Here is a 26,195-nt window from a genome sequence, read left to right as displayed (position 1 = left end):
CTTCTCAACCTCTTGCAGAGGCTAAAACCTCTCAAGCAAGAGCTTATGGTCAACTTGCAACTTGACATACATCTCCATAAAGCTATCCATTTGAGCCTCATTTTCCCAAATTGTATTACAAGTCATTAAATTGTCTATTGTAACGTAGACAAGATGGAAAACGAAGAAGGTCTTGTTGTTCGAGATCGCGAGGTGTATCTTAATCAGCGTGTCCCATGTCCTTGCTCTCAATGCAAGTTGATAATTAGACGAAAACACCGATTGTCTATAGAACACGTACGATGATTTGGCGAGTTTCAATTTGAGATCATTGATCAGGCGATTGCAAATTTTCAGCAAACGGTAATTTGAAGTTAATATCAATCATGCATTGTACTCGCAAGCTAATTGAATACCATATACAATAAGATTGGGTCTTGCTGGCAAATTTTCTATCCAGGGAGGTGATGTCTCATCCCAAGGGGGAGTGCACCCTCTGCAGCCAATTAGAAGAGTTTGTGGGTGTGTGATGGATGGAGTGCAGGAGCCAATCCACCACTTGCAAGGCCAATCTATACCATCAATGCCAGAGGAGACACACAACCTTCCAGACCTACCTACAATCCTGGAGCCTAAGATGGAGGCAATGATCGATGCATTGATTCCCATGGACATCAAGACTTCTGATCCGCTTAGAGAGAAAGCATCCATACCATTATATGATGGGTGCGGAGTATCTCGGTTGAAGACACTGCTTGCACTCTTAAGTGTGCAAGCAAAATACGGGTGGAGCGATACGAGTGTGATCGAGTTGTTCAGGTACCTTGTACATATGCTTCATTGATTTTTTTTTTGACACTATTATTACAAACATTTGTGCTTTTTCAAGGTGTTTTATGATTTTTTTCAGGTTATTGAAATATCATATATTACCACTTGCAAATACCATGCCTGAGTCTCGTGATGATGCACGTCATGTTTTACAGAAGCTTGGCATGGACTACAATAACATCCATGCATGTATCAACGATTGCATACTGTTTCGAGAAGAATATGAGACTATGGAGACATGTCCAAAGTGTGGTGCTCACAGGTATCGACAGGACTTGCAAGGGCAAGCCATCCCTCAAAACATTCTCAGACACTTTCCGCTCATCCCCTGCATAAACCACATATTTCGTACATCCGGCATGGCGAGCTTGACAATGTGGCATGCGCAGAATAGGTCCACGGATGGAGTTCAACGAATATTAGCGGATTCGCGCACATGGAGCCACATTGAATCTACCTTCCTAGGCTTTATGCGAGAGCCAAGGAATCTTCGGCTCGGTCTCGCAATGGATGGCATGAACCCATTCGGTCTGCGCTCAATTTCTTACAGTGTGTGGCCTATAGTCCTTGTCAACTACAACATCCCTCCATGGCTTTCTACGAAGAAAGGACATCTCATCCTTAGCTTGCTCGTCCCAGGCCGCTACAAAGTAAAAAATATGGACATGTATCTTCGTCCATTAGTCGATGAGCTTAAGATTTTGTGGGAGGAGGGGGTCACTGTGCAAGATATGAGCAGGCGCGATGGTCGGCGGGGTCAGCCAATATTCGAGCCATTCTCATGTGGACGATGCATGACTTTTCAGGATTGGGAGAGTGCTCAGGTGAGCAGGCCTCCGTTCTCGCTGGTAATATCTATATTTTATCTCATTCAATCAAGTATTCACTAGGTCGTGGTGTTGGAACAGGTCTGGTTACCTCAGGTTATCATGCATATCCATTGTGCGGGCCACAGTTAGACTCCCGAAGGTCACGAACCATGAAGAAGATGATATATCAAGGACACATTGCTTTCTTGCCGGAGGATCATGAACTCAGGGAAGGTTTCCTTGGACGACCTCCAACACATATGAATGAAGCAAGCTGGTATGAGTTGAAAATGGTCCACATGGAATCACATCCAAATGGAATGCGGCAGTTCTCAGTTTTCTACGAGTTGCCATATTGGACCCACTTACAGGTCAACCACTTGTTGGATCCCATGCATATTTTCAAGAATGTGGGCAGCTTGATATGGGACCACATCACAGGAAAGAGAGACACTATAGGGGCATGAATGGATTTGAAGGAGGTAGATAAGATGGAGGCGCTTTGGCCACATTCTAGTGCTGATGGTCGCGTGCAGCTTCCTCGCGCTCCTTGGGTTTTGTCCACTAAAGAAGAGTGCATTGTGAAGCAAGTAATCAAGTCTATCCGCACTCCGACGGGTATGATGTATTCTCTCAGGTCCGCATTTTCTAAAGACGACCAATTATTGGGGCTAAAATCCCATGATTGGCATAAGATATGTCAGGTTTGTGCTACGAATGGATTGTAATTAGCATGGGCATTTTGCTATTTAGAATGTGGCCATTATTCATAATGCTTTCTCATTTGTGGCAGTTTGTACTACCGATCGCGATCGTAGGATGCCTTACTCCAGAAATTCGTGAGGCCATTTACAAGTTGTCAACTTTGGTGCAATGGATCTCACAGAAAGAGATTAAGACGTCCCCTATTGAATCCGTGAGGCAGGGAGCAGTGGAGACGGTCTGTCTCTTTGAGAAATACCTGCCCATTAGCATGCTCACGATACAAATCTACATTCTTGTGCATCTTGTGGACGAAGTAGAGATTGCTAGACCTGTCTATACGCGATGGATGTTCTTCTTGGAGCGCTTCATGAAAACCATGAAAGGCTTTGTGCAACAATGAGCTCGGCCAAAAGGTAGCATGGCCGAAGGTTGGTTGGTGTCTGAGGCGCTAGTGCATATTTCACAATGGCTACCGACAGTGGAACCAGACAATGAAATGCTATGGTCGCGCTGAAGGATGATGATAGACTGACTGGAGATGTGGTGGTTGGAAATGGGGTAGAAAAAAGAATGGATGGCTCAATGGAAGAGAAGGTGAATCGCTTTTGTATATTGCACCATGCCTCCATGGAGACGTGGCTCGCTAAGTACCAGATTGCAAGGCAAGATCGAGAGGAAGCACGAGCTGAATTCTAACGTAGTACGCATCATCGACCGATTCGATATCCCGAAGGCATGGAGGTGGAGCCTTGACCGCAGCATCTCACGAAGGGACAGAGGTCTCAATGGAGGAGTGGGAATTCTCGAGGGGATGTAGTCCAAAGGTGATGAGGGGTTTAGAATTTGTCGTATCTAAATTTCATATGTGACATCTAATTTGAGTGTTTCAATGTACAATACAAAATATATAGTGCAACCTAGTCATGCAGATGATATTTTCGCGTGGAGCGTATTGACAAAATGCGCTCCACAATGGACTATGGTGTCATGGCAAGGTTTGAGCAAGAGAGTCAGCGACGAGCAACGGATCCAAATATGGTTGTGGATGAGATGGAGTATTTTGGAAACTTGCAAAGTATTATTACGATGGATTACCGTAGCTTCTCCATGATACTATTCGATGTGCAGTGGTTCAAAGTGGTACTTGGAGGAGCTGGAGCAACAGTTCGACGAGGTCCATCTGGATTTCTCAAAATAGATTCTGAAAAAAAATGGACGGATTTGCGTGACACCTTTGTGTTGCCGGCCCATTGTGAACAGGTGCATGGAGTCATTTGCTTACTAATTGTATTACGACATGGTTTATGTCAGAATGGTTTGAACTCTCTTGTACATGTTTGTGAACATGTAATCTTCTATCCAAATCCTCGACAACCTCGATGGTGGTATGTTATATCTTCAACTCCCTGAAGTGCGAGAGTATATGATCAAAGCGATGTTCCGAGCATATATGAAGATAATATGCAAATAGAGGGGTCGATATTGCAAGGGGTGGAGGCCTCGAAAGCTTGGAGCCAACATCGGCTAATAATGATGGAAATACAGGAGTCCAAATTTTTTTTGAGAATGAGGCAGACTCATTCTTTTGTGGTGACATGTCTATCGACCTTCCAGTGTATGCAGAGTTGTGTCAGGAGATTAACATGGGACCATAGGATACTTCATACTTGGAGCATCCACTTACTCAATTCGTTAACCAATCTCTTATAAAGGTACATAAGATATACATTTTAAGTGAGATTTTTTTAAAATGATTTATATTACTGTGCTTTGTATGATTTAAATTGATTATTATAACATCGTTTTTTGTCTGTGCAGGTGACATTTTCAGGATGAGTCGAGGGATGAGCGATGAGGAGTTACAAGACATCTTCACATACATGTCTCTAGACTAGCTTGCCAGATTCAGAGAGATGGCAGACCAGGAGCTGTCTCGTTCTTCATCAGGGAGCTCTACTAGATCTGCTTCATCGTGATTCGATGCTTCAGCTTCGAGCAGACGGTCTCGATGCTCACGACTTGGGCCAGAGGGAGGGAGTGCATTGGGATCAGGGGGATGCTGCTGTGGAGACACGGATGTGGTTTCGCCGTCTTATCTTCCAGCTCGAGCTGCGTCACCTCCAGGATTTGTCACACCTGTGGGGACGTCTACTCCAATTATTCCGACTTTTGCGCAACCGTCACAGTAGGTGGCACCCCTTTGGGTGCCACTCCGAGAGAGATTACCCCCGTCAGTACACCGGATGTAGAGGGGTCTCCTGGATATGCCCAGGAGCATGGACGCAGATGGGAGAGGATCCATCTTAGGCAAAATCCTAGGGGTTATGGATATCTGATCGATAGTAGGTTAGGAGCCATCATCATGAATAATGAGGGGAGGAGGGTGATGGCTCGCATGAGAGAGTTGTGCCAACAAGTTTTTCGGCACAACATCTTGGATCATTGGAAAAAAATATTGGAGGGGAGCAAGGACTACATAGTAGCACCCTTGCACGAGGAGTTTCTGATGCCAGCCGCAGTAGATAGATTCTCTACGGGCTGGATGATGGATTGCATGCGTGCACACATGTCACATAGACGATTTGACGCACACAAGGCAATCAAGAGTGGGGCTGCAAAGCCCGAGTGGTTAGATGCAGATGACTGGCGCTGACTGAGGGAGGAGGCTATAGATTCTCTAGGACATTGGAGTCAGCAGCGTGAGGCGGCAAGGGCACGACTCGAGGCCGGAGTGGTCCATCATCTTGGGAGTGGCGGCCACAGGACATATTTGGAGGACTTTGTAAGTTTTTCTTTTGTTTTGCTTGTTTGTTTTTTTGAAATATTCTTTGTACTGACAATTATGTTTCTAGCAGTTGGCATTTTGTTTTCTTTGCAGCACTCCATTACAAATCGCGATCCGACCGGCCTTAAGACTCGATATGTAGAGAGGCATGGTCTCAATGCATTGATCGACCGATTGTATAGATGTGGCGGCTTGTAAGTCGCTCATCTTTCTTGTTCGTAGTTACCATGAGATATTTGAATGCATTATTGTATGGTGGATTGATGTGTTGTTTCTTTTTCTGCAGAGTCCGTTCGATGCTCCTTTGTGGCGGGACGAGCTTTCTGGGGACGAGGATGCGTAGCTTGCCCTTGGATCCCTGGAGCTCAAACACCTTTATTTTTGAGTCGCCTGATCTATATAGACATGTACTATGTATTAGTGATATCTTGTCATGACTGTAACAATCACTTTTTATGAGATCATGTATTTATTTCATGTATCAATTTTATGATTTTAGTATACATTCTTTTTGTTTGCAAGCGCTTTGTACACAGTAGTGCAGAAACTATTTTGTATGGCTCTCATGAAGCACACAGTGCTATATCTGCCCTGCCACAAAATTTTTTTCATCCGTGTTACCGTCGCTATTAGTGTCGCAAATTTTACTGCTCGCATTGCTATTGGCATCGCTATGCATATCACAAGTCGTCGGTATTAGTGTCGCTATTTGCGTCACTATTAGCATCACATTTGCGACGCTAATAGCGACACCAATAGCGACGCTAATAGCGATGCCAATACTGACGTTTCTATGGCGTCGTTAATAACGACGCTTTTTGCGACGACGTGGGAAAATTTTGTTGTTTGTATTTTCGTCGCTTTAAACGTCGGTATAAGGCCTATACCTTGTAGTGCCTGTTAACCCAAATTGTCAATACTTTAGGCTTCCATATATTATGGTCAATAAATCCTAGACAACCCTGTTGTCCTCACTTGATTGGTCAATTGCTTGCTAGGCAATTTATAAATACCCTAACTTTGCAAATTAGCCCTAAGAAAGGGTGATGTAGTAGGATGACTACTCATCCTCTAGAAAATTAAACTTGTATTTAGAACTTGCCAAACTTGTTCTACGGAGTGGCAATACTATTTTTGTGATTTAGGCACAAAACCATGCGACATTGCAACTTGTTGCACGAGATAGGTATCGCATGTAACTTGTGGGATTATTTCTCCCATCATACGATATTCCTTGGCCAAGAATACCTTTGACCAAGATATAGGGTTTGGGAGTCCTATTGACCCAATCCAACCTTAACCCTACTAGGCCGATAATGGTTTGGCCCTAGGGTTCCTAACTTCCTTGCAGAAATCTAGCATTGGGTCATCCGATCATTAGGATAAGAACCCTAGATCAATCTTACACGAGCATTTAGCTAACCCTAACATTTCGTGAATGTGGGTAGGATCTTTGGGATCGGAAATATTAGGTCAGCAACAACCAGAGTGCGATATTAGGCAAAATTTTATCATGGCTTAATCCTACCTAGCGCATTGAGGTGATCGTCATACACTGACTAATCATACCTTTATGATTCCCATGTAAGCTATTCAACTATACTCGAATTACTTAGTTAATCTAACTAACCCGCGAGTAAAAATAATCTCCACTTTAAAAATGCAAATACTTTCTCCTAAATTTGCAAGTACTTTCCCCCTAAAAGATGTAAGTAACTACAAGAGAAGTGGGATGCATCATTCCATGCGAGTATGCAAATTCAAGTCCGTAGACCTTTTTGCAACTAAAGGATCTTTAGCGAACTTTTCTTTTCCTTACCCTATGTGACATTGATTTACATTCAGAACTATGCTTATAAACCCTACATTTAATGCATTGAATTCAAGCGTTAATATGAAGATGCATCCTTTCCTAAATACAAGATAAAAGAACTCCATGCATGAGCGAATGCCATGAGACCATTATCATCGCATGCAATATGCAAGGTACATAAATCGTTTTCATGCATTGCAACTATTTGGACATCATTTAATGCCCATCTATGATTACCTTAATCGCAAGACACAACAAAGAATTTAATTACATAAATGCGTTATGAGTTATATGTCCTATCCTTGCGAAATGCCACAAGGACACCTTTGCACAATTCCGTCATATAACTTATGCATCATGTGTTGAAATTTGCAGCTACTCTTGACCACGTAGGTGCAAGCAAAATACAAGTGCTCGACATGCCACTAAGCTTTATAAATCGAATGAGTAAATGCATTTAAATTTCCCTAAAAACCAACATGCTTAATGCATCCCTTCATGTAGAATTAATTTTTTTAGAACCTGGACATTAAGGATCGGAGCATTGTCTACACGTGTACTCGGGGTGGAAGCTCCTGCGTGTGCGCCTCGCAACTTTTGCTTAGGAGCCATCGATGACATAGATCACGACTCAGCAAATCTTCCGCTTGGCTCTCTTACGCGTTGCGAAGCTACTTCTGTCCGATATTTCCTCCTCCGCACAGGACACTAGCCTTGCTAGACACGGTTTAAAAAATCGGGGAAGGCACATGTAAACAAGGCTTATGGAGGCCTTTAATGGAAGCTTCCAAAAGAAGCTTCCAAGCTTCTATTCCAGATGACATGGAGAGAGAATGATTGGAGAGAATGATGATGAGGGAGGTGAAGATGATGATGACGATGTTGACGATGATGATGATTATGATGATGATGGTGGTGAGGACAATGGCACCGGCCAGGCGGCGGCGTGATGGCAGCGTGGCGGCTCCTCATAGCAGCAGGGCGGATAGCACGACTCCCTTGTCTCTCTCCCCTCCCTCAAGCTTGGGGAGGGGGTGGTCTTATAGGTCTAAGGGGTGGAGGGTAGCCACACACATGGCGATTTGCATGCTTCCCTCCCCCATGCTCCTCCTCACTCAACTCCTTCTCATACTCCCTCTCCCCACCATGCAATGACTAAAGGGGAGGGGGTTTAAAAAAATTTTGCACTAAATTATCCATTATCCTTTTGCTTTTCCCGTGAAGGATGTTCCCATGTGGGCTTGCGGTTTCAAGCCACGGCTTTCTACACATGATGCGGGGTGGAGTTTGCTAGTGCACGCGGAGGGAGTACTTAGCCTAAAATTTTTATTGTTGCGGGAGATAACTTTAAACCTCTTTTGCGTGAGATTTTGGGTCTTGAATATTTCGTAGCGGAAATATTACATTCTCTCCCCCTTAGAGGAATCAATATGTCCTCATCTCGAGAAGAACTGGGGGTATTGTTGGTTGAGAGTACTTTCATCCATCCAGGTGGCATCCTCTTCGGGATAATCTTTCCACTGGATGAGGTATTCCCTCAAGGTCCTAGATCTCAAATGCCTCTCCCTAACATCTAAGATCCTGTCAGGTCATAGCTCAAGGACTCCTTGGCTAGGCATTACAACTTGTTGATCATCAAGCACGTGACTAGGGTTAGGCACATACTTTTTCAGTAGGCTGATATGGAATACATTATGAACTTTTAGGTTTTCAGGGAGTTGTATTTTGTAAGCATTAGGCCCTAGGCACTTGAGAATCTTGTAGGGACCATAATACCTTGGACTTAGCTTTTTGCATTCACCCAAGGATAGGGAACTCTTCTTTGGGCATACGTGAATGAAGACCATATCACCTTTAGCGAAGGATCTGTCTTACCGTTTCAGGTCTGCGTAAGCCTTCTGTCTGTCCTTGGCGGCTTGGATGTCTTGTCTTATTGACTTGATTTGGTTATCCATGTCTTCTAGCATTTGCTTTGAAGCTTCAACCCTCAAGGTTGGATCTGAAAAGCTTAAAGGACTATGACAATTGTGCCCATACAATGCTTAAAAAGGGGTCATCTGAATGCTTTGTTGGTAAGAAGCATTGTAGGCAAACTCAACCAGTGGCAAATATTGAATCCACTTTTTGGGTTTGCGACAACAGTGTGCCCTAAGCATATCTTCAATGACTTGGCTGACTCGTTCTGTTTTCAACGTAGGCTTTTATATGAGTTAGCCATGAATTGTCTATCATTATAGATTAGGCAAGGAAAAGAGATGGTCATTTTACGTTTTATAGTTGCATAGAAGGAAAAATTCAATGAATCACATATTTGCACGTAATGTGATGTCTTGCAAACTATTTACACCTTTTAGGACAAATATTAACATCTCTAAGAAAAGATCGTTTCTTGTCACAAGAAAAGTAGACCAATTTAGCTAAATCACTTGTAATGACATAACCCACAAGGGATTCGTAAAAGCATAACTAGTTGGTACGACGAACACCTTAAAGTGCTAGGTAGGGTTTAGCTACGTTAAAAATTCTACCTAGTATTGCACTTGGGATGCCAAGCCAAGACTTTCGATCCCAAGATCCTACCACATTAACGAAATGTTAGGGTTAATTGGACGCCCATACAATAACGATCTAGGGTTTTTACCCTAAGGATCAATTAGCCAAAGACTAAACGTCCAATTGAGTTTAGAAACCTAAGGCCAAACATTGTCGGCCTTGTAAGGTTAGGGTTGGGTTGGGTCAAGAGGACTCCCAAACCATACATCTTGATCAAGCGTATTTCTTGACCAAAAAACGCCGTTTGATGAGAGAAATGATCCCACAAGTTAGGTGTGACACTTGTGCAACAAGTTGCAATGTCGCATGGCTTTGTGTTTAAATCACAAGATAGATTTGCCGCTCCTTGGAACAAGGTTGGCAGGTTCCAAGTACAAGCTTAATTTGCAAGAGGATGAGTAGTCATCCTACTACTGAGTTGCCAAGTTAGGGTAATGAGCAATTGACCAATCAAGTTAGGGCGACGAGGTTGCCCAGGATTTACTGTCTTAATTTGAAGAACCTAAGGTGTTGGTTATTTTGGGTTAATAGTGTGTAAACCCTAACCCAAGGATAAAAGGGTAATCAAGCAACAAAACCCTTGGGATCTTGCCGAGTCGCAATTGATCCCGGATCGAATGCTGGACGCATTCGGAGAGAAGAATTCACACCTTAGCAGTTGGCCAAACAAACGACCACTGGATTGATTGTGTTTATATAGTTAGGAGCACTGTTTATATTGCTTTGCTCAAGGAACTAAAGATGGAAAAATAATTAATGCTTTACGTTGAAGGCCTAGAGGGAGAGGCAACATCAGTTACCCCTGACTGTCTGCTTGACCCTATCCAAGGGGGTTGTTAGCCGCCTTGGATATGTGGACCGGACCCGTCGCGAGAGGTCTCTCTGTGGGTGCTACTTGAAGCAGGAGGACGCTTGGGTGTCAGGGGGCTCTGGTTGTAAATCCCTTGCCTCCGGGTCTTGCATAAGAGGCCGACGTGACTTGGGATTGGATCTCGAGGCCCGCATACTAGTCTACGGACGAAAACTTGGATTAGTAATCCATGAGGATTGCTGGATTACCTTCGGACGGATTATGGAATTGCCTTCGAACGGATTATGGATTTAGCCTTTGGGCTGGATTATATGATGTATTCCAAAGACTGATAAATAAGATCAATTATTGAAAAGGAACTTGTTTGACATTGCTTTTCCATGTCAGTGCTAAGATTACATGAAGGAACTGGTGAATAATTGGCTAATTAAGGAAGCTATTTTTGCATGTCAAACTAAATGTGGTAGGTAATTAGACAACTAAAACAACCCTGAGGAAAGTGCAATGGATGTGGCCATGGGTATGTCCTACGGATGAGTGGTCCCGGTTGGCCAGGAACTTTTCTTGAAGGAAATTGACAGCAATGAACGATGACCTAGAATTTAGGATATTAGAGTCCTGATTTATGCTATTTTAGGGGAACGAAATGGGACTACGCCTTATGGGCAGAAAGGTCGAGCTTTGTATCCCTCTCATTTTCCATTCTCCTTGAACCAAGTGCAGCATGAATCCGCTTCAACCCTAACGTTTTTGCGTAAAGTAGTTCACTTGGGGTTCGACGCTCTGTTGTTCTAGGAATTTGACCACTAGGAATACCCTGATTCAGGTCGATCCTAAGTGGAAACGGCCAGAATGCTTTAGACTCGGGAAGACCTAGATCACAAATCCCGTGACATTCCGTGGGAGTGTCAGGCAGCGCTTTCTGGACTCTCTTCCCGATGGGCTGCGAAGATGTGTCCCATGAGTGAACAGGTGGACATGTTACAATCAGATGATTGACTGCTTACATGCTCTTGGTGCTCTTATGATGTATGGTCTTGGCTATGAGATGTCTTATACATTTACATGCTATCTTTGAACTTGGTTGCTCATTTGCCATCGACATTTGTGCCACTGGGAGCTTTATGCTTATGGTCTTGGATTTACCTAGAGCTTGCAAGTTATGCATTTGAGCTCTTACTTGAGATTTGAGACAGGGATGTCTTACATATCCTTGAGTATGATATTTTCTTTGTAGATGATTCCATGTATGCTCTTGGATGCTTATGAGCTGATTTGATCGGTCTTCATTGAGCAACACCAACCTTTGTCAAGTCTTGCTAGTGGTGTACATCTTGCTTATTACTTAGGGGATGTATCAGTTGTACTGATGGACTCTCTTGACACATTTGGGTGTTTGGCTCATGTTCATTGGCTGTCATAGTGCCTCTATTATGCCCGCTTGATGCAAGGATTGGACTTGGTAGTCACTGTTGTCATTGGATCTCTATTAGCTCATTGTTTGCTCTCATTTACTCACTGCTGTCATTTATTACATCAAGTTGTTTTATGCGGACTGTGATGTATTTACTGAGCTTAATCATGTCCTTTTGATGTAATTTTGGTACTATTTAGTGAACAGCTGGTCATTCTAGCAGTTTCTCTTATTTTCAGCTTATTTTGGCAGTGATTTTGGCCTATTTACTATTAATTACAACAAGTTGTTTTCTACATAGTCTGCCTCTATTTGACTCATTATGGTTGGTCATCTCAAAGAATACGACTTCGTTTAATATTTCCAAGTTGTATGGCACTAACTATGGCTACTAGAAATCTCAAATATGGTAGGTTTTGGTACATAAATTTCAAATTAAGCTACTAAAAAAGAAAGGCATTAAACTTGAGAATATGGATGATGATGACTGGGCTAATTTAGATGCGCTATGCAAGTCCACTCTCATTTTATCACTCTGATGAAGAGGTCCATAATAATGTTGTTGAAGATGAAGATTAGAGTGCATGGAATCTATGGGAAAAGATTTGAGAACTTTATACAAAGTAGAGCCCTACTTCACAGATGTATTGGCTTAAACAGTTGATGGATCTCTGCATGAAGGAGGGGACCCCATTGTCTGCTCACTTTAACCGGTTTCATTTTGTCATGAAGAATCTACTTCAACTGGGTATTGAGTTTCAAGATAATCTGCATCCTTTATTTTTGCTTGGCACTCTACCTGAGTCTTGGGATGTATTTCACACTGCGATCTCTACCAACAAACTTGATGGGCTGAAATTGCAAGATCTAGAGTGTGCTCTTTTGACTAAAGAAATTAACAAGAAAAACAAGTATGCTTCTAGCAGTTCACATGCTTTATCCATTAGAGGTGGCAGAAGTGGCAAGAAAGATAATGATCATCATGGAAAGGACTCTCAGAAGTCCCGGTCTAAGTTGGCACGTGGATGCAGCAAGTCCCATGGACGTAAGTTTGATGTTACATGCCATTATTGTGGAAAAGCAGGACACATATGGCCGTAGTGCCATAAGATGTGCGATAACAAGTGCAAAGAAAAAGGGAAAGAAAAAAAGTAGGAGAAATCCAATAATTGCAGCATTATACCTACAAATTTTAGTGTAAAGATTGAGGAGATAAATGTCATGTAGCCTAAGGCATCTGATGGTGACTACATCTTAGCAGCCTCTTCATGTGATGCCTCTCAGATGACCAAGGCTCAATATATTCATGCACTGTGTTGGATCTTGGATTCGGGTGCATCTTTTCATGTGATCCCCTACCATGAGAGGTTTTATACCTATTGTAGTGTATCTGGTACTGTGCACTTAGGTGATGATCAGTCTCTTGCTATTGTTGGCATTGGTGATGTCACTGTATACTTTTATTTTGCATAATCTACATCATGTACCCACACTGACTAAAAGCCTTATGTCTAATGGGCACCTTGATGATGTAGGTTATCATATATGCTTTGGTGATTTTGTATGGAAGATAACTCGTGGCAGGCTTGTTCTTGCAAGAGGTGCCAAGTCTGGTAGCCTCTACCCCTTGGTTGTATCTAGTACTATTGACCATGTTTTGTCAGTGAGTTCTATCCCACATGTATCTCTCTAGCATGCTCATATTGAGTATATGTCACTTAAGGAAATGAAAATGCTTAGTGCTTTGTAGTATCTTCCGCCTTTTGACTACTCGCATTTTGAGTTGCGTGATCATTGTTTATATGGTAGGCATACTAGAAATTTTCATAAAAAGTCTATTATTCCACGCATGGATGAGCCTTTGGCTCTTGTGCATTCAGATGTATGTGGACCCATACCCTCTCAGTCATTAGCGGGTGCGAAGTACTTTGTCACATTTATTGACGATTATTCATGTAAGGTTTGGGCTTATCCCATAATGCATAAATTTTATGCCTTGGCCATCTTTCAGCGTTGGCTTGCTTAGTAGAGAATCAGTCTGGGCATAGCCTAAAATGCCTAAGGATCAATAATGAGTGTGAGTACATCTCGCATGCCTTTGATTAGTTTTGTGATGAGTGGGGTATTAATCATCAGTTGATTGCCCCTTATACTCCTCCCTAGAATGGTATGGCTGAGCATATGAATAGGACTGTCTAGGAGAGGGTCCGCAATATGCTTAGCCAAGCAGGCTTACCACATCATTTTTGGGCTGAGGTAGTCTCTACTACCATGCATCTCATTAACAGGTCACTTGCAATGGTATTTACTTCCAGTTTGTAGATGAGGTATGGACAAGAAAGCCTCCCTCATGTGCTCATTCACATGTCTTTGGATATGAGACCTTTTGCCATGTGCCCAAGGATAAACATAATAAGCTGGATCCTAAAAGTGTGAAATGCATTTTCCTTGGCTATGGAGATGTAGGTGAGATGGGATATCATCTTTGGGATCCGCAGGCACAAAAAGTGATCCATAACCATGATGTTGTATTCCATGAGGACAAAATGCATATGCAGCCTGAGAAAATTGTTGAGATACGCATGGTTATCTTTCAAGAGGAGCCCCCTGCTCCCACATAGCTAGCTAGACAGCCTGCACCAGTAGTTGATCATCATGGCCAGGATGTTAGACAAGATGTTAGACAGGATATTGGACATGTAGCACAGCCTGCATTGAGGCATTCTACTAGAGATAGAGGACCTTCTGGCCGCTATGAGCCCTCCATAAATTATGTCTTGGTTAGAGATGTAGGAGAGCCTCTCACATATGATGAGGCTATGCGCAGGGGTGAGAGTCACTCCTGCGAGAGGGCTATTCAGTCTGAGATCTACTCATTGCATAAGAATCGTATGTGGGATTTGGTTTCCTTGCCTAGTTTCAAGAGGGCTTTGCCTTGCAAGTGGATGTATAAGTTGAAAATTATCCCTGGACATCCCAGGCCGTCATATAAGGCCAAATTGGTAGAAAAGGATCTTAAGCAAGAGCATGGTGTTGACTTTGATGAGGTCTTCTCTATTATGGTTCAGATGGCCACCCTATGCTTAGTCTTGGCTTTGGCTACATAGCTTGACTTGGACTTGTATCAATTAGATATTACAACGAATTTCTTACATGGGGACTTGCATGATGAGATTTACATGGAGTAGCCCATGGGCTTTACAGATTTACAGAGCCTGGCATGGAACACCTAATGTGCACATTGAGAAAAAGTCTTTATGGCTTGAAGTAAGAACCTAGGGAATAGTATCATAAGTTCAATGCATTTATGTAGTCACAAGGATACAATCGTAGTGCTATGGATCCGTTCTTGTACACAAAGAAAGTATGTGATAAACCTTTATTGATTTTGGTACTCTATGTGGATGACATGCTTTTGGTAGGGAAAGCTCATGATGAGCTAGATGCTCTTAAGACTCAGCTCAAGAAGAGCTTTGAGATGAAAGATCTGGGACAGGCATCTTATATTCTTGGTATGCACATTACGTGTAATAGGCATCAAGGACTACTCTATCTATCATAGAGAGAGTAGTACTTCCGTATATAGGATGTAAAACCTATTGGGCTATCCATTGCCTTCTCATGTGAAGGTATCACATGCCAATTGTCCATAGACAGATGAGAAGAGGGCCGAGATGGCCAAGATTCTCTATGCATCCACAGTGGGTAGTCTTATGTATGCCATGATAGCCACCCTCCAAGATATTGATTTTGCAGTTGGTGTTGTGGCACGTTATATGGCTATACCTAGCAAACAGCATTGGGATGACGTGAAGGCTATCATGCGGTACCTAAAGGGCACTGCTTATATGTGTTTATATTATGGTAGCCAGAATACAGGTGTCGTGGGATACACTGAATCTAACTATGCAGGACATGCAGATAGTTGGAAGTCTACCTCTGGCTATGTGTTCACTTTTGCTTGAGGTGTTGGTTCATGGATATCAAGGGTGTAGGAATACATGGCCCTTTCTACTTCAGAGGCCGAGTATGTTGTTGTAGCCACTGAGGCTTGCAAGGAGGCCATTTGGTTGGGTCGTTTGGTTGTTCCTAACCTTGGTATTGGAGATGTTATCCCTACACTACATTCTGATTCCATGAGTGCTATCTAGTCAGCTAAGAATCCGGTCTTCCATACAAAGACAAAAAACATTGATGTGAGGTACCACTTCATTCATGGGGTCGTTGAGGAAAAGTCTATTGACCTTGTCATGATCTCAAATGACCAAAATTGTGCAGACTTGCTCATGAATAGCCTCTCTACAAAGCACTTTGCCTTCCTTAGGAAGTTGATGGGTGTTGGATGAGATGACGTGTTTTCTCATCCTCTTGTATCTATGTACATGTTGTATTGTATTTTTTCCTTTTTCTTCTCACTCCTCACACTAAGGCAGATTTTCCTTTAAGTGGTTGCCTTTAAGTGGGAGGTTGTTGGGGGTAAAGGCGCCTCTTCCTAGCTGCCTATGTATTACTACATTGACAATACCTGCACGTGCACACTACAGAAGGTGGGCGCCCACCACCAATGTCACTTCATTCTTTATTCTTTTAGTGACATTTGAATAAAGGGAAGGCCAGTCACACAGTGTGACTATTGGAGTTCCCACATTTGGAGTCTCTCTCTTTCTTGCTCTCTTGATCCATCCACCATAGCTCTCACCTCCATGATCTCTTCGATCCTTCTCACCTTTCAACATTTTGGTCTCATAAGCCAATTTGGCTATTTGGAGATGTTAATGGGATTCATGCAAAAGAGAACAAGTAGCACTAGAGGCATGCTAAAAAACTCATGTCTATAGCCCAATAACCAAAGTTGTTAGATCCCTATAAGGACTAAAGTAAAGGCCTAGCAAAATTGAAAAGGAGGATTTGTGTAAAGTTGGGGGATATACAAAGATATATGTAACGTACCTGCCTTTATTACGTGACGAGTAACATTTTAGTAGTCACCCAGAGTTTATCTTCTAGCAGTCGCCATCCGTACTCTAACTAGAATGATCGAATTTTATCCGGATCCATAATTCTAAGTCTACCCCGCAAGGAAAGCGTCCTGTCGTTACCTAGGGAGGACTGACTTGAAGGTTTCTAATTGACCTGACAATTATCTATCAATAACTAAATCACATCTGGAGGTGTCCTTTGAGAGGCTTCTTGTCTAGAAGGATAGACTACCATTACCCTTGGTTCACCTTTGGTTCATGTGCTTTTTTCTAGTAGCAGACTAAGGATTTATGAAATCTCTCACAGTGCTCTAGCATAGCCGTTGTACCTTTCCCCTAAGATAATTTACAGTTCGGGTTTTGAGACCAAACCCTAGATAAGTCAGCGAATCGGCCCTTCCTAGAGTTTCTTCCTAATGTTTGTTTTTGGAGAAACTTCTCGGCTAACCGAGACCACCCTACCATAGGACTAGATTCGTCGGGAATCTATCCACCTGCTTTCCTCTATGGAAGTTCTTAGTTATCTAATTACCTACCACATTACGTTAAACGTATAAAAATAGCTTCATTGATTAAAAGAATCCTTTTATGCACAGTTGTTCATTTGTGTAATTTACTCACGGATATACAATCAGAATAAAATAAATTCATTGATTATGTTCCATAATGTGTGTTCTCCCTCCCATACAAGAGAAAAATTACAATTTTACGTGCTGCCTCATCCAACGCATTTGCACGTTACCAAGATCAAATCCACCTATAGCTAGCATTTTTAGGTATCCCAAGTAGAACTTGGGCCATATAGGGGACCAAGTAGTTCCTAGGTGCGTAAACGATTTATTAGCCAGAGCCCCCCTGGCACCTTAACCACCTCCTACTTAATACAATCCCTACTGGGAGACCTCTCGCCATTGCAGTCGGTCCATGCTTCCATAGCAGTGAAAACATCCCCACTTGGTATGGGGATTCAACATCTATCCTTGGGGGAGGTATAGGGCTCCTCAATTTATATCTGTTCTAATACTTAATTCAATCAAGGTCTAATCTAAAAAATCACAAACAAGATTGATGTTTTCAAGCAATTATGACTTCAAACACTCATGCAACTTTCAAGTGATGATTAATCTCGTAGCAATCGACCTTTGAAATTCATTCAATGAGCTCTTCCCCTAGGGTATCTAGATTTTGGGGTATCTAACCTCTCAGTTTAAGGTTTATAATGACATTCTTGTAACCAAGTTTCTTGGCCTTAAGTTGGTATCTTCAACTTAGAGATATTTCTGATCTTAAAACCTTCTATCAAAGCTTCTAGATTAAACTATATCATTGACTAATTTCTTTGAGGTTCGTTCTTAATAAATCCATCTTGGAAAATTCCTCATGATTTCTCTTGAGTTCTAGAATTTCGTAGTTTCCCTAATAGTTTCTAGCCTATAAGATATTATAATAATTTACCAAGTAAATACTCTAAGATCCCAGTATTTCTTAAGAGACTTATCTTATTTCTATTGAATTGGGATAGAAAATTTTAGAAAAAACATGTGGTATCATGATTGGTAAAGGGTTGTTATCCATACCCGTGACTTTGTTAGTCACGTGCTCGCAACTCCAATTTTTGCTTCCACATTGGTAGGGTCATTTGCGATTTCTGCTTTTGAATTCTTTTTCTTCGGGGCCATGACGGAAATATGATTTGTAGAAGAAGAAGAATACAGAAGTAATACCGGTTGGCAAAGGTGTAAGACTCTCAATGATGATGATGATGGTTATTGTCCGAGATTCAATGATGTAAGCCTCGCGGATGGTTCTTCTTGCCTCGTGGAGAGCAATAATTCTCTCTCTCTAGTAGACAAAATAGGGACAAGAGTAAAGGTATGACTTCTAACCCAATTGATAGAATATGATAGAGTTCTTCAGTGTCTTCTCTTCTCGGATTAGATTAGAAGAGGATGAGAGACCTTCAGGGTATCTCCTTTCTTGGGTTGAATGGAATGATGTCTCTTTGTCTCACGGAATAGAGTCTCCTTCTTCTCGATCAACGTCTCATCCTCATCAAGATTGCTCTTGTTCCCCCTTCACGGTCATCCCCAAGCCCTCAATTTATAGTTTTTGTAAGGGGGTAAAAGAAATGACACTTGCTTTTTAGCGTTTTTCGATGACATCATTGATGACGTCAGAGAGGGAGCTCCAGGTTTTTAGTGTAAAGATAAAAATTTACGAATATATGGGTGAGCACCGTGTGGTGCATCATCGGGTGGCCGTCACTCCCAAGGCTTACGACCAAGGCATAGACCTTGGCATCTTTGCCTTTGGCATACTTGGAAATAGACTACAAAGGCTTAGGAAAATCTTCCCGAGAGGTCACCCATCCCAGTAGTGTCATTATCCAAGTGCACTTAATTGCCAAGTGACTATCTAGTAGGCTACTTCTTTTTATTGTTCTATACTACAAACATAGTTTTAATAAGCTAGTATTGGGAGGGTCTCCCAAGTCTTTCTTCCATGATCAACTGGCATATAATACATCATTAATAATAATAATTATCTTCATAATGAGAGTCAGTTTCATAATAAGAGCTAGTTTTTTTTTAAAATGTGCAACATAAATCAATTTTCTTTGGAATGTATATGTGCATTAAAATAAACTAAGTAATGGGGACATTACAATATAATGAAAATTTGGGAGAAGGTTTCATGCTTTTGTTTGATCCTATTGGTTGAGGAGTGCTATTTCTATGGTAACCCTATTAAATCTTTGAATCTAGGATGTTTAGTGGGGTAAGGAGAAAATATGAGAAAATACTTTATTTTCCATATTTATTAGATGTTTTAGACAAATTCCTGCTATAATTCACACATTATGAAGTACAACGATATCATAAGCTTTTTCTCTATTCCTCATGAGCATAAGCTAAGGGGAAAAAAAAGAAACTCAAGATTGCTTTTCCTTTTGATGAAAGCTTACCTTTGCTATTATATATTTGACCTCTCTCTCTCTCTCCCTCTCTCTCTCTCTCTCTTTGTGTGCCTTCTTGCCTGCCTACTCGTAGTGTCTCTCTATGCCTCTATATAACCCAAATCGGCCAATGGAAACCATAGGCAATACTAACATGTAGGCAAACTAATATGTTTTTGTTGAAGATTTGATTTTCTAAGAAAAATCATTCTCCACAAGGGTTTTCTTTACATAGTGCATCAACAATAAGCATGATCCACATTGTTAATAATAGCAGCTAGGTATGATAACAAATAGTATTATTTGAGAGAAGGATAGTGCAGTGATCCACATTGTTAATAATAGCAGCTAGGTATGATAACAGATAGTATTATTTGAGAGAAGGATAGTGACTCCATTGACTATCATGGTATCCTATATCAAATGTAGGATGTGTCTAAATGCAATTCACCAAACCTGGAAGGACTATGTTGTCATCTTGGATGAGATTCACCATTAAGTTCCTATAGATTAAATGATCAACCACCATAAGAGTTCCATCTAAAATGCCGCATCTTGAAGATTCCAGTTCATTTACACAAAACAAATTGACCCTTGAGAAAAGAAGAGAATAGAATGGAAGGCTAAGATATGTGAGACCTTATTGTATTATTGATGGTCAAAATCTCTCTAAGCTTAGAGATGTAGTGCACATTCAAATGGGGGATAAAAATGCCACAGATTCACCTTCTAACAAGTTATTAGAAGAGAAGGCTAAGATATTCAAGAGCTTGTTGTATTATTGATATGTGGGTTGATCACATGATTCTAGGTGACATGGCAGATAGAAAATCAAGCTTGGTCTTGTGATTTGCCAAAGGACAGTTTTATGATTATTAGGTAAGAAGCAAATGCAAGTGTTACACAAAGCTTTCATGCAAAAAATATAATCATATCACATAATTAAGTTAGCCGTGATAGAAAGCTAGTGCTTCTAATATCAATACCATTTGTGTTGTGTTCTAAGAATCCACAATTTGGGGCAGCCTTTTCTTCTGAGATATTGGATGTCAATGAGGCTAAAATAAAATTTCAAATATGGAATACACCAAGACAAGAAAGATACCACAATGCATGATATGGATATATTAAAAGAGAAGTATCTATGCCATCTTGAGCCAAACATTGTTTTTGTTACATGATTCATTCATATGTGCAAAAAAATGGGTCCAAGAGCTACAAAGGCAAGGTAGATGTTTGGACAATCTTCATTTAAGGTTTTGTAACATCCAATAGATGATTATTTACATGTCTTGAGTCTTTTAATGTTCCTAGTTCCGTGATTTTTGGTGAACAACAATGAATTGTGCCAACAAACGGCTATAATTGAGTGCAAAGATTGTGAATCTTGTGATGGCCCTTGTAGGAAACAAAGTTAACTTATCATCCAAGAGAAAAGTTGAACTAGAGGTAAATCCAGTGTTCCTTGCAATGAATTGGTTAGGTTTGGTATTCTTGTGCTAAAAAATTAGTTGCTTGCAATTTTAAAGATGAATTTACAATATAGGGAGTGTACAAGTAATACCATGGCACAATTATGATAGTTAGGTATGTGCTTGGCATTCTCTAGCTACTTGGTTAATGAAAGATTGGTTATTCTAAACTATAGTTGTTGGGATGTGCAAGTCTCACTAAGTTCATGTAGGATGGGTCTAGTTTGTGAAAGAGTGAAAGGACACATTAAGAAAGATAGAATTGGATGGGCCTAGGTTGTGAAATAGTGGAAGGAGATGTTAAGAAATATAGACCTGGGATTGTGAAATAATGAAAGGGTATGTTATGAAAAATTAGGAATATTTTAGGCTATAAAGTAGTGAAAGAACTTGTAAGGGAGGTTTGGGAGACTGTTGTCCTCAACTACTCTTTAAACTGGTCATCAAATTCCTCTTCCTCTTGTTGTTCATCAGCTTCAAGAGACCTAGAAGGACTCACCTATTTTCAAATTTCCTCATTCTCAACTTGTTGTCCATGCTCTGTGCCTTGTCCAAGATCACACATTGCATTTTCCCCAACACTTTGTGAATTTTCAGATTGAGAGGCATCATCCTTGCTTGATCCCATTTCACTATTTGAAGACATTGTTTCTATAATGCATAGCTAAATACAATTTTGGCACTAAAGCAAAAATGTCGAGCATGGCAAGCTTGACAATGTGGCATGCAAAAAATAGATCCACAAATGGAGTCCAACGAATATCAATAGATTCATGCACATGGAGCCACATTGACCACCTTTCTAGGCTTTGCACGAGAGCCAAGGAATCTTTGACCCAGTCTTGCTATGGATGGCATGAATTTGTTTGGTCTCTACTCAACTGCTTACAATATGTGTCTTGTAGTCCTTTGTTAACTACATCCTGCCATGGCTTTCTATGAAGAAAGGATACCTAATCCTTAGCTTGCTCATTTTTGGGTGCTACAAAGTCAAGAACATGAATGTCTACCTCTTCCCATTAGTTGATGAGCTCAAGATTTTATGGGAGGAGGGGGTTACTGTGGAAGACATGATCAAGCATGATGGTCAATTGTATGCCAATATAGGAGCCATTCTCATGTGGACCATGCATGACTTTTTGGGATTCAGGGAGTGCTCAGGTAAGTGGGCTTCTGTTCTCATTGGTGATATCTAACATAGCTTGTTCAAGTTTGTGTTGACTAAATAGGGGTGTTGTGATAGGTTTAGTTACCTTAGGTTATCATGTATGTCCATTGTGTGGGCCATAATTAGACTCCCGAAGGTCACAAACCATGAAGACGATGGTATAGGGCACGTTGCTTTCTTGCCAGAGGGTCATGAACTGAGGGAAGGTTTTCTTGGACGACCTCCTGCACAAATGAATGCCCAAATTTCGTACAAGTTGAAAATGGTCCAGAATGAGTTATATCCAAATAGAATGTGATGGTTCTCAATTTTCTACGTGTTTTCGTATATTGGATCCACTTACAGATCAACCATTTGTTGGATCCCATGCACATTTTCAAGAATGTGGGCATCTTATCATGAGACAAAATCATAAGAAAGAGAGACATTGTAGGGGCACGAATGGATTTGAAGGAGATAGGCAAGATGGAGATGCTTTGGCCACAATCACACTAATGGTTGTTCGCAACTACCTCACACTTCTTGGGTCCTGTCCACTAAAGAAGAGTGCATTGTGAAGCAAATTATCAGCTCTATTTGCCCCCAACGGGTATGATATATTCCCTCAGGTATGCTTTCTCTAAAGTTGACTAGCTATCAAGGCTGAAATATCATGATTTGCATAAGATATGTCAGGTTTGTCTTGACCTTCGTTGCAAGTAGCCTATGTATTTTGGTATTTAGTATCTACTTGGTGTTCGTAATGCTTCTTCATTTGTAGCAATTTGTACTACTGATCGCGATCACGGGATGTCTCACTCTAGAAATATACGAGGTGATTTATAGATTTTTGAATTTAGTGCAATGAATCTCATAGAAGGAGATCAAGACAACCTCTATTGAATCCACAAGGTGGGGAGCAATGAAAATGGTCTGTCTCTTTGAGAAGTACCTACCCACCAGCATGCTCACGATAAAAACACACCTTTCTGGTGCATCTCGTAGATGAAGTGGAGATTGCGGGACCCATCCATACGTAATGGATGTTCTTCTTGGAGTGCTTCATGAAAACCCTAAAGGGCTTTGTGCGATAATGCGCTCGGCCAAAAGGTAGCATGTTTGAAGGTTGTCTGGTGTCAGAGGCATTGCATATTTTAGAGTGGCTACCAATGCTAGATTCAAACAACAATATGCTATGGTTTCTAAAGGACAATGATAGAATGACCAAAGATGTGGTGGTTGAAAATGGAGTAGAAAAAATGATGGATGTTGCAATGAAGAAGAAAGTGAATCGTTTTTGTATGTTGCATCATGCATCCATGGAGAAGTGGCTCGCTAGATATGAGCAGGTGAGAAAAGATTGGGAAGAAGCACAATCAGAATTTTGATGCAGTACATGCCATCAACTGATTCAATATCCTGAGGGCATGGAGGAGATGCCACGATTTATGTCTATGCGATGGTTACATGGAGCTTTGATCGGAGCTTCTCATGAAGGGGTAGAGGTCTCTACTAAGGAGTGGGAATTCTCAAGGGGATGTAGTCAAAAGGTGACCGCATGTTTTATAAGCTATTGTATCTAGATTTTATATGCAATAACTAATCTAAGTGTTTCACTATATAGTACAAAATTTACAGTGTGATGTCATTGCGCCAACGATATTTTCATGTTCAGTGCATCGACAAAATGCACTCCACAATGGATTATGGTGTATAGGATGCATACATGGGTAACATAGATGAAGAGATAAGAGGCCAAAAAGTTTTTGAGAATGAAGTGGACTCCCTCTATGGTGACCTATCTATAGACCTTTCAGTGTACGCGGAGTTGTGTCAAGAGATTGACATGGGATCATAGGCTGAGTCATATTTGCATCTGCTTGCTCAATTCATTGATGATTCATTTTTAAGGGTACTTTAGAATATGCATTTTAATTAGCATAATTTTTTTCAAAGTTATATTATCATGCTTTATCCAAATCTTTACATTGATTATATTAACATCATTTTCTATATGTGCACGTTACCTTTGATGATACTTGGAGATCAAGATGAGTCAAGGGATGAGTGATGAGGAGTTGTAGGAGATATTCACACGTATGTCTCCAGATCAAATGACCCAATTTAGAGATATAGCAAACTAGGACTTGTCTCGGACATCATTGGCCATTCTGTGAGATCTACTTTGGCACACTTTGATGCTTCGGTTTCTAGTAGATGAGGTTGACACTCTAGACTGGCTACAGATGGAGAGAGTGATTTTGGAGGGTGTTGTAGAGATGTGGATGTTGTGAGCTCGTGATTGGTTCTAGAGAGGGGTGCCACTCCTTGCTCTCATACTATAGGTTCCAGAGAGGGTGGCTTAGGTGGGTGTTGTGGAGCTCGGGGGGGTAACTCATGAATATATGTATATATAACGTGAGTTCAAAATAAGGTGTTTTTAAAACACCCTTTTTATACATTTTCTACATATAGAAGGGTGCCATATAAAGGGGTCACTTACAGATTGAATATAAAATAATTGTTTTTTATTCCACAAAAATTCAGAGATTAGGATATTTATAAATAGGCCATGAATGCATGTGATATAGAGAATATATATATAGTGAACCCCCGAGTTGTGGAGACACCGATATGTAGTGTCTTCGTCTCGTCGATCTACTAGATACTTGTCACCTTAAGGATTTGTCACACCTTTAGGAACATCTACTCCAGTGACTCTAGGTTTCACTCAGTCATCTGTAGGTGGCATTCCTATGTATGCTACTCCAAGAGATACTACCCCTGTGGATACGCCAGATATACAAGGGTATCCTAGTTATGCCTAGGAGCATGGTTGCAGGTGAAAGAGGACACACCTTAAACATACCCCAGCAGGGTATGGATACCTGTAGGAATGACAAGACATGTGATGTGATCATGAATGATGAGGGGAGGAGGGTGATGGCTTGCATGAGAGAGTTGTGCCAACAAGTATTTAGACACAATGTTTTGGACCATTTGAAGAATATACCGGAGGGTAGAAAGGACTATATAGTGGCATCTTTGCATGAGGAGTTTCCAGTACCTACCACGTTAGAGAGGTTTTCCATTGGGTGGATGATGAAGTATATATATACATACATGTCACATAGACGATCGAATGCACATACCCAAAAGAGGTGAAGTTTTCTATATATTTTTAGAAGCCACAATTCATAGTATTAGCTATTGTTTAGCTCAAATTTGGAAGGAGAAATGGTATCATCAAATTGCCTTTGCTAGTAGGAAATTGGGGATATATGAAGTTAATCATACATACATGGAGAATTTGTGCCTTGGAATGATCTTTGTGACAAAGAAATTTAGGCATTAAACTTGGAAATTTCTTAAGTATATCGTAGCTAAGCCTCATTGATGTTTCCACCACCATACAACGTCACATTTTGTTAGTATGCTAGAAAAGATAGAGGTGAAATCCAAATCTCCTAATAGCCACATAGCTTACACTTCATCACTTAAGCTCTCAAGATGTGTGATCTCATATTTGTAACATATAAAGTGCCCTTTAAAAATAAACATAAATATAGTGCTCTCTTTCATTTATAAAAGTAAGACATTCATTAAAAGTGGGACTTCAAAAATTTCAAAAATCTCTAATATGGTGTTCTTTGGAGCTTGAGGGCTATGAAGCTAAGTTTTTTATAAATCTTCCATAACTTCTGGTAAAAGTATTCAAACAAAGTGTGCCACATGTCAAAATTTAGCTCTTGAAGAGTAATTTGACCTTATATAGGTGGCATAATTCTAAAAATTAGGTAGAATAAAAATGGTTCTAAAATAGTCTGTTATCAGGTCCCTATCTGCACCATAACTAGCTCCATAGTCAATAAGCTTTAGCCATCAATGTGTCCTGTAGGTAAGGCAACTCATCTAATATAGAATCAGGCCTCCAACAAGCT

At 41.0% G+C, this 26,195-nt stretch overlaps 1 protein-coding gene across 5 annotated transcripts in view; it reads left to right on the top strand.

The window, feature by feature from the left end:
- The window catches only part of LOC148038429 (uncharacterized), a 154,726-nt gene that overhangs the window by 98,148 nt on the left and 30,383 nt on the right, over nt 1-26,195 (top strand). For 2 of the 5 annotated variants that reach the window (XR_015689538.1, XR_015689540.1), the window contains 3 exons: nt 4,143-5,106; nt 5,180-5,303; nt 5,396-5,559. The exons of 1 other annotated variant lie outside the window; for it this stretch is intronic. The gene's annotated coding sequence lies outside the window, so the exon portion shown is untranslated. Of the gene's footprint in view, nt 1-4,142; nt 5,304-5,395; nt 5,560-26,195 lie in introns of those variants that run through there. 2 more of the 5 variants (XR_015689554.1, XR_015689530.1) reach the window with 2 other exon arrangements.

Source organism: Lygodium microphyllum, chromosome 3 (genome assembly GCF_053477565.2).
Source record: "Lygodium microphyllum isolate KBCC chromosome 3, Lygodium_microphyllum_v1.1.10, whole genome shotgun sequence".
Lineage (NCBI taxonomy): Eukaryota > Viridiplantae > Streptophyta > Polypodiopsida > Schizaeales > Lygodiaceae > Lygodium > Lygodium microphyllum.
This window is presented reverse-complemented; position numbering and strand designations above follow the sequence as displayed.